Here is a 9,804-nt window from a genome sequence, read left to right as displayed (position 1 = left end):
GGAGAGTCAAGCTCCCTTGAGGTACATGGATTAAGATGGCGGAATGGTGGATCCAAAAAGTTATGCACTGGTTGGTCAATGAATCCACTATGTTCCACAACTGTATTGAGTATGATACACGAACATTTCCTGCACAATTTCAAAATTCTAGTTTCATTATAACACTGTTCCAACTACAATTAAAGATACAATCACTCTATGCAAAAAGGGAAATAACCCAAGGTTTTACCCAGTTACTGCCTGTAGCTCTGAGACCAACTTCTATATATTAACTCCTATTCTACACAGTAACATTCACATGAAGATTTACATAGTCTGGAAATTCTAGGGATCTCAAACATCAGCCTTGAAAAACACATGGTTAAACTTTTTATCCAAAATAGTACATAAAAGTGCCAACATTGCAGCCTTGGGAGGAAAGTTCTCATTGACAGTCAATCTATCTCTATTCAGTACATTTCATATTTTAGGAACGTTACTTAAAAGATAGAGCTCATTTCCCTTTATAATATTGGTCAGTTTTCATCTATTTGCATATGCAATAAACCTAACGTCCTAGGAGTGCAACTGGCTGTATGGGTTATGGAATTCAGTGAATGATCTCCAGACAAGTCATAATATTTTCCATCAATCTGCTCTGCTTTCCTCTGTGTTGGCACTTTTCTGGGCTAAATTTTCCTATGAGATGACAATGATGATCACCAGTAGCTCAAGGCATAAGTTTTCACACAGGAAACAATCCCAGGAACAAAAGGGATATTACTTTTTGATAGTGCTATACAATCCTTGAGTAGGATTTCAGTCAACTTTGCTAAGTCATTAGTGTATCATGAAGGTACCATGATTGCATAGGCCTTGCACAAGATTTTCTCATTCCTAGATCTAGAAAGCGGGATCAACCCCACATTAACCTGATTGACCAAGAATGAGGAAGGGGTAATTTCCCCAAAAAGATGCTTGACACAGAAGCATATGTCAAGTGCATCTGGATTTTGAAAAGTTGAAGTTGCTAGAGAGGAGACTTACTAATAAGTGAGGTTCTTGGTACTATGTATGACAATTTCCAATTTTTTTTAATGTTCATTTGAGCTTCAAGCATCAATGCTGAGTACTATAAATTGACTTTGGTCTATGTTTTCCAACTTTTATCAATCTTTCCCTCTCCTCTTCTACAATATTCAATTTAGTTCCACATTCATATGTGGAAGATCTGTTCTTTGCTCTTAAATATATATGACATACACTTCAGTTACTAATATTCTAATAGACAAGATAGAAATGCAAAATAACTAGTTCTGCCCTAAGAGAGAAGCGAATAAGTCCTACAGTAGAACTTAACTATATTGATTTATTGGATTAAAATTGTAAGAATACTTCTATCCAAATTATAAACATTTTTTCTGTTAGTCAAATTTCACTTCTGAGTATATAATAATGTTCTTCAACATTACAGAAAAGATCCTTTCACCCAAATTTTCCCTAGTCCCTTAAACCAAACATTGTGCAACAAAATGCTAATCTCATGCCAACAGTATAATTTAAATATAAATGATATTATTAAATGAGATACCTGGAGACATTTTCCACCACTCCTATTGCTGTATACTATACATTTTTTTTCTTATGGTATATAACGGAAACAAAATGTGAAAACTCCTAGAAGGTAAGAACTAGAAAATATAGCTTATAAGAGTATGTAGCATCTTTAAGTTTACAGACAATAAAATGCTAACACTTTGCTTCATGCATAGGAGACATAGCAATTAACAGTAAAGAGTTCAAAGTTTAAAAAGAGTGCAGAGTAATCATTTAATAATCAAATATCAGAAAGTTTTCCATCATGAATAAATTTTGACATAATATAGACTTCCCAATTTTGTAATTTTGGCACAAATTCTCTCAGAATACATCGGGGGAACTAATTTCATAAGATTAATGGTTTCTGCAGGGAAAATCGGTTATTGATTTCTTCATCTCATTGTTAATGACAAAAACTATAAGGCAAGATATCAGTAACTCAAAATGATGAAACAAGATGTCAGGTTTCACGGTATCCTAAGACAGTCACTGTAATCTATAGATATCGTTTCAGAATTACAATTTACCAGCAAGAGTTGTATCTAAGAAACAGGTTTAATCTGATAATGTTTCAGCTATTTATGGCTGCTATATAACTATCAGATGATCTATATATACGTAGAAATGGACTCTGAGACAGAAACCATTCTTCAGGAAAACTCTAAGGCAACCTCATTTCTTTAATTAGTCTACTTGAAAAGAAACATGCAATTTTAAACATTTATTTAATAAATTTTGGCATGTAATTTGACAAAGGAGAAATAAGAAAAATAAATGGAAAAAATGGATTTCATAACTTCTGTTTCCTTATAGTTTCTGGATTGAGGGACCCTTAGCCAGGTGATGGGATGGAGAAATCAGAGCTAGAACCTTGGACATACAATAATGCATTACCACTTTTATTAGCACCATGTATTTTCAAAGGATACCCATTAGAAGTTGCATCCACCAACCAGAAAAACAGCACTTCAGCTCTTAACATTTCTCCCTCAAATGTCTCAAAGGAAAAAAAAAAAAAAAAAAAAAAAAAAAAAAAAAAAAAAAAAAACAGGAGAAAGAGGGAAGGTGGAAGAAGAGTCGGCAGGAATGTGGGATAAAAAAGAATTCTCCACTGCACTCCAGTGTGGAAGACAGGATGAGACTCTGTCTCAAAAATAAATAAATAAAAATAAAACAAATAAACAAACAAATAAATAAAAAAATAAAACAAGAAAAATTTAAAAAAATTTCCAAAATAGAAGAGGTACTTTTAAATTCAAAAAAAAAGGTTACAATAAACTTTTTATTTTATTCACTGCTTGTATCTTTCCAATAATTAATACTAGAAAATAAATTTTAAAAAGTGATGTTAGAATTTGACAGTGAAGAAAGATCTACAGTTCTTTACTTTCCTGAGCTTTAACAGATAAGGGAAATAATACATTTCTCTTCAGTACATTAAAATAAGTGCATGCTGTTGAATTTACATAGCGATTTTGAGAGATCATGGAAAAGATAGTGATTATAATGCTCCATCATTAATAAGCTATAACAACTGCTGTAAGTTCTGGAGATTGTAGGTGACAACATTTGGTTGGAAAACTGTCAAATATTCAAAAGTTATATTTCCATGATACCATCTCAATAAGGCTGGCTCGGGGGGTGGTGGGTAACCATTAAGCCAGTTACATATAATTATATTTCTCCCTGGCTTCAGGGTTAAGATTATGAGGATGAGGATGAGGCACACAAATATGTGACAACATCTGAAGAATGCAAGGCTTCCCACCTAAACCTCTCTTCCTCTCACTGACTGCAAAGTCCCTTTTGTGATGTAATATAACATAGTCACACATTCTTGGCCTTTGACATAACATCTTTGGGGAGTCACTTCATTCTACCTGCTACAATCCCATTTTTAAAATGCTTAGTCTCCAAGAAAAAAGTCACACTTTAAATTAGTATGTCCAAACTGATCACTGCCAAAAAAATCCTTCATACCCAGAGTCTATCATTTGAAATTTTGTGTCTACTCTACAAATTGTATTTATCAGATGTCAAGGTAGTCATTTTATTTTATTTACCAAGGTACTTTATTATTAACAATTAAACCTTTTGATTATCAAGAAGTAGACAATGCTGTTAAAATGAGTTTTCACAGAGAAATATAATACTTACTTTCACTTATTTTTCTCTATGTAAAGTGGCACAGTGTCTTTTTGGAACACACGGATATTTTGGATTCATGCGGAAATGTTTCTGAGCAACTCTAAAATGTATTAGTTTACTCAATTATGAATTTGAATTACAAAAATATCCTGATGTTGAAGGAATGGATCATTTAGCTCCCATGTATCTCCTTTCATTAGAGAGTAAAATCATTCCTAGTGACCCTCCTGCTCACTTCCACTCAGCTCCCATTGGCTGGGTCACACATTCAGCCCATATAGTGGGAAGCCAGTGCTGTCCACAAGGAAGAGGGAAGGAAGTGACTGCTGGGTAGCAAGCAACACCACCACACTTGCATTGATAGTTTAATAAAAATAAAATCCTTTATTAGCCCTGTAATAAAATTCACTTTATTTTGGATGTTTGGCTGTAAGATCTTTTGAGCCCCACCATGCCCTCTTCCCCTCTCCCAAGACAAGTTGCGAAGAAATCACAGGCACTGCCTTTGGTGCAGGGTAAAGTTCAAAGCATGCATACCAGTGCCTGCATGGGACCCTCACTCCAGTACCATCCCCTACCCATCACAGAAACCCCAAGCTAATGTTTTTTCCTTGCTCTCTTAAGCCACTTCTGACATGCTTGGTAGGCCTGCTTTGTTCTCCCCGTGATAGCCTCATTATGTATCATATTTATACCGCGCGTGTGTATGTGTGTGTGTGTGTATGTGTGTGTGTGTGTGGTCAGTCTTGACAACCAAACCAAATTTTGGGTGTCAGTTCATCCTTTTTCTGCAGGATGGCTTAAACAAGTACTTTACTTTTATAAAGTGTTTTAGAATGCATTATCTCCTTTGATCTTTACAATAATCCTTTCAGGTGGTTTTCATTATCTAAATGGTCACAGATCAGTAAACTGGGATTCTGGAAGGCAAGGAGCTTTTCTAAAGACAGATTATAAATGATAAACTGAAGGCTCAAAAACCTCAATCCAGTGTCATTGCTTCTGTACTACAGTACCTCTGATACATACTCCAAGTGTGTTTTGATAAAGTGTCTTTATTTTAAGCAGTTTAAAGTTAATGGTATATTATATAGGGCTTGCTAAAATTTCTGCACTAACAGTGAAACAGAAAGATTTATATGCCAAATAATTGTCTAGTAAAGATTATAGGGGAAATATTGGCACTCGAATCAAAAAAAGGAATTGTTTCAAGAGCACAGGAAGTTCCAATGAATGGAACCAAAAGTTAATCTGCACAGGTTAGGATTCTATATATATATTATAACTATATATTACATAACTACATAATATCTTATATGTATTATAACTATGTATTATATATATTTAATAGGTAGGGTTTTTTTTTTTATTATACTCTAAGTTCTGGGATACATGTGCAGAACATGCAGGTTTGTTACATAGGTATACACGTGCCATAGTGGTTTGCTGCATCCATCAACTCATCAGCTACATTAGATATTTCTCCTAATGCTATCCCTCCCCTACCCCCACACCCACTGAAAGGCCCCGGAGTGTGATGTTCCCCTCCCTGTCTCCATGTGTTCTCATTGTTCAACTCCCACTTATGAGTGAGAACATGCAGTGTTTGGTTTTCGGTTCCTGTGTTAGTTTGCTGAGAATGATGGTTTCCAGCTTCATCCATGTCCCTGCAAAGGACATGAACTCATCTTTTTTTTTTTTTTTTTTTTGGTTGTATAGTATTCCATGGTGTATATGTGCCACATTTTCTTTATCCAGTTTATCATTGATGGGCATTATAGCTATATATATGGTTATGTCTAATTGTGTGTGTGTGTGTTCTGAAGCTTTCAAGAATTTTCTATGGGTCAATCACTGTGCTAAATGTTTTTCCTACTTCATCCCATTTGAGCCTTACAGCAGCCCTGGGAGGTAGCTATCTTTCCTATTTCACAGATGAGAAACCAGAGAGGCTTAGAGAGTTCAGGTAATTTGTTCAAGTTTATAAACCTGGTATGTAGTAGATCTGGGATTTGGAGACAAATTACCTGAGTCTAAATAAAGTCTGTGATCTTAACAAGCATTCGATTCTATCTCCCTGATGGTTATTCTTCTATATATTTTTCGAGGCTAATAATCAACATATTTAAAAACATTTTAATTTTATTAATGTAAAAAAATTTAAACATTTTATTTAACTCAGACCTACCAATTATTTTTAGCAATGATTACCAAATATTACTTTCCATGTTTTAAGAGATAGCCTGGATCTCTATTTCTGATTACATTCTTAGATGGTATTGTGAAGAAAATGAAAATACTTTCATAACCGACTTTCTATGTTCATTAATCATTTTAATATTTCCTTGCATTTATTTTTACAATACTAAAGTGTTTTCACATTCCCATTTGCTCCTCATAAGCAACCCATCAAGGTAGGAAGAGAAAGCATTATTATTTCTATTTTATAGCCACAGCTACTGCAGAGAAAGTTTATACATAATGCTTCGGAGTCTGGTACCTGTTTTTGACTTCAGAATAAACCAAAACGTTGACAATACAATAGCTTCTGGAAGCATAATTTTAATTTTTTTAAGACTTTTAACATATCATTGTGTGCTGTATCACAGTAAATAGTTTATAAATTATGTTCTTTGTTGAAAAGTTGTAAGGAGTCGTTTTAATTTTGTTTAAAGTTTATACATATTCTGTATATAATATCTTTTGGGGGTGGCATTTTCTACAAAATACAATATCAAATGGGTGAGAGACATAAAATAAGTTTTCGAAATATTATTTTAAATTTGCTTCAATTACCTTATAATTAACTAGCACATTTAAAATTATGACCCTAAAGAATAAACTTCATTTATTTGTTTATCGATCCAACTTTTACAGTGCACTGATCAAGAGGGCCTTAACCTTGCCCTTAGCTTAACTAAACTTTAGACAGGCTTCTTCAGGACGTTAGGCCCCTGAATGCCACCCACCCCAACCCCTGCCTCTTTTTTAAAATAGATTATTTACTTTAGAAAACTTGTCATTGTAAATTTTTTATTTGCCCATTTGAGATGTAAATCTTTTAGAAAGTCTCTTGTCAATTTTAAAACCAAACAATGCCTTTCTTAAGGGCCTGAGAGCCATCCCTTTGAAATACAATAAAGGAAGATGGTGTCTCTATGTCTCATTTCTGTGTGGAGCAGGGGTAAAAATCAGAGCCTAACTTAAGCAGCCACCTTGCTCCAAGCTGCAAAACTACCTTCTGTTATGAAGATAGGAGAAAGTTTACCTTTTCCTTTGAGTAAAGACAATTAGCCATCATGGCCTATCATTACCCCCACGCCAGCTCTGAAGAACTCTCTAGCCCTTTGTTTCAGCAGAATGGAGCTCAGACTGAGTTCTGCCCTCTCCATAGCTTTGAACAAAGTTTGAATAAAGTTTGAATAGTTCTGCCCTCTCTATAGCTTTGAATAAAGTTTGCCTTACTTGTTTAACTTTGTCTCATGGAGGTTTTGCTTTGGTTGCCATCCCCACACCATCACATTAGAGTTTAGAGTCTTGTGTGTGTGTTTGGGGTTAGTGTGGGGGAGCTTGCAGATAATTAAACAGTGTATTACAATCAGTCACGGTGGTGTTCTTATAAGGAAACACAGGGTAATAAATAATTTTAAAACAACAAACAATCAAAGGTAGTTATGCAAGCCAGTCATGGAATACTTTCTAGAAAAAACTTTGAGATAAATCTTAAAGATAAGCTGCTAGTAAATTTCAGAGTTCCTATAAGCAAGGGTTTTTTTTTTTTTTTTTTTTTAACAAGTGAAAGTTTTCCATTCAAATCAGCACCATTCCAGCTGCATGTCACTGTGCAATTCTCAGAGCATGCAAATATTAATAAGACATGAAACCTGTCCTCAATAGCTCAGTCTGCAATACTAATCAAAATCTAATGAGCATTTTAAAACAGGCAAGATTACAAAATAGTGTAATTTGTCTTTGGATGCACTTTGTACTATCTCCATACACTTCTTTTAGGCACCCAAAACAGAATAAGACCTTATCCCTACCCCCCATGTGAATGTTAACAAACACAGTGAACAAATTGGTTCTAATGTACTAATAGTTGGTAAATTCAAGCTCTTCTTGTTGGCATATATAATGGAATGTTTTGTGAAAGAACCTTATAAATTTTCTGTGCCAACCACCTTCTGAATCTTGAAACACTTGAGACAGATAGGCTGCAATTAGAATCCTGCCTCTAACCACTTATCTCCTGGATAACTTGGACAAATGATGACTTTGTCTTTGTTAACTTCATTCCTCTGAGCTACAAAATAAAAATAACTGTTCCTACTATAGCATTTTGGAAAATTAGCTACCCTTAACCAATAATGACTGCTTTATACATATTGGTTATAAGTAACTCCTTTCTATTTAATTAATCATTCAATAAATATTTGTTGGTGGCTAATTTGTGCCAAGGATTATTTGGGAACAAGTGACAAAAGCAATGAGCGATATAAAATACCTTGCCCCAATAGATCATCAAACTTGTATTTGAAGACATTCTGTGATGGGAAACCTACTATTCAATCAGTTGTGATTGTGAGAAATATGGCCTCACCTTAAGTCAAAATCAGTTTCTCCACATTCTTTATGCATTAACACTATTTCCACAGAACTAGAGCTTCTATGGAGTAAGCATGTTGGCTTTTCACCTTACAGGCTTTTAAACATAAGAGAGCAGTCTGCATGAAGCTTGGTTACTCAAAGGTCTGCAATTCGCTTTGACCCTGGATTGGTCACTATCTCCAAATATACCCTGTTTGTTTCTTTTCCTCTGTCTCCTTGAAAGAATGGTGTACAGAACTAGTCATATTTTTCTCTTTTGAGAAAATATGTCTCTTTTTAATAAAGTTGAGGCTCGAAGTAGATTTACCAGCATCCGCATGACAATAACAATTCATATTGAGCTTCAGGTCATCTGAAAGCCCACGTGTATAAGCCTCGTAGCTTTTATTTTATATCTGGGAAGTCCCTTTTTAAAATAAAGTTCAAGATGGTTTATTTTTTAACATTTACTTAATCAAAGCAACATATTGACATCAATTTGCATTTAGTGTTTACCATGAAATGTTTTTCTATCCCTTTCAGTTTTGTGTGATTTGCAAAATTCTGTGTCCCTTCTTCCACATAATTCATTACTATTTAAAATGTAGACTATTTGCTATAAAATGTTGAGAGACAAACTCACTGTTTCTGTGCTAAAAGTCCCCCTCCAGTGTGAAATCAAACCATCCATCCTTACTGTTTGAACACTATCCACCAGTTATAAATCCATCTGATAAAGCTATTTTTTCTAGACCTGTATTACCATGGTGAAAATCAGAATTACAACTTTCTTTTTTCTTTTTTGGCATTTCTCTTAGTCTTTATAATTCGTAAAAGCTACTCTAATATTTCTTCTACACATTACCTCATAGAACAGGGTCCAATCATGGAGCAAGAGAAATTTTAAAACTCACCTTTAGAATCCAATCATTTATTCTTTTGAGATGTGTTTGCTTTTCTCTTTCATTCCAGACATCATTTGCTTTGTCTGAGTGGACAGTCACAAAAGAAATTTGAGTTGTTCTGATCTCTTCAGGTCCTTCTCTTTAATATTTATACCTCTAACTGCAAGTAGTGGGGCTGTTTCCTCCTTGCCCTCTTTCTTTCCTTCCTTCTCCCTTCCCTCTCTCTCTTCTTCCCTCCTTCCTTTCCTCTTTACCTTCTTACCTTCTTTCCTTTCTCTCCCTCTATCCACCTCTCTCATTTTTCTCCATCTCACCCTCTTTGTGGCAGGGCCTTCCTCTCTTCCCCTTCTCCTCCTTCATCGTCATCTATACCTTCTCCAGAAATAAATGCAAACAATGTTTGGTTATTAAGATGCAGTATAAAGTGCAAAGAACACAAGTATTTGACCAGGCAAATGATATTCTATGATTTGGGCATTTGCTTAATCTCCCTAAATCCACCTCATGAATTTTTTTCAATGTTAAATGAATAGGTATAAAATCCTTAGCACATCTTAACAGCATAATAGTTATTAAGTAAATGTTA

The sequence above is a fragment of the Papio anubis genome, chromosome 3 (genome assembly GCF_008728515.1).
Source record: "Papio anubis isolate 15944 chromosome 3, Panubis1.0, whole genome shotgun sequence".
Classification (NCBI taxonomy): domain Eukaryota; kingdom Metazoa; phylum Chordata; class Mammalia; order Primates; family Cercopithecidae; genus Papio; species Papio anubis.
Note: the sequence above shows the minus strand (reverse complement) of the source record.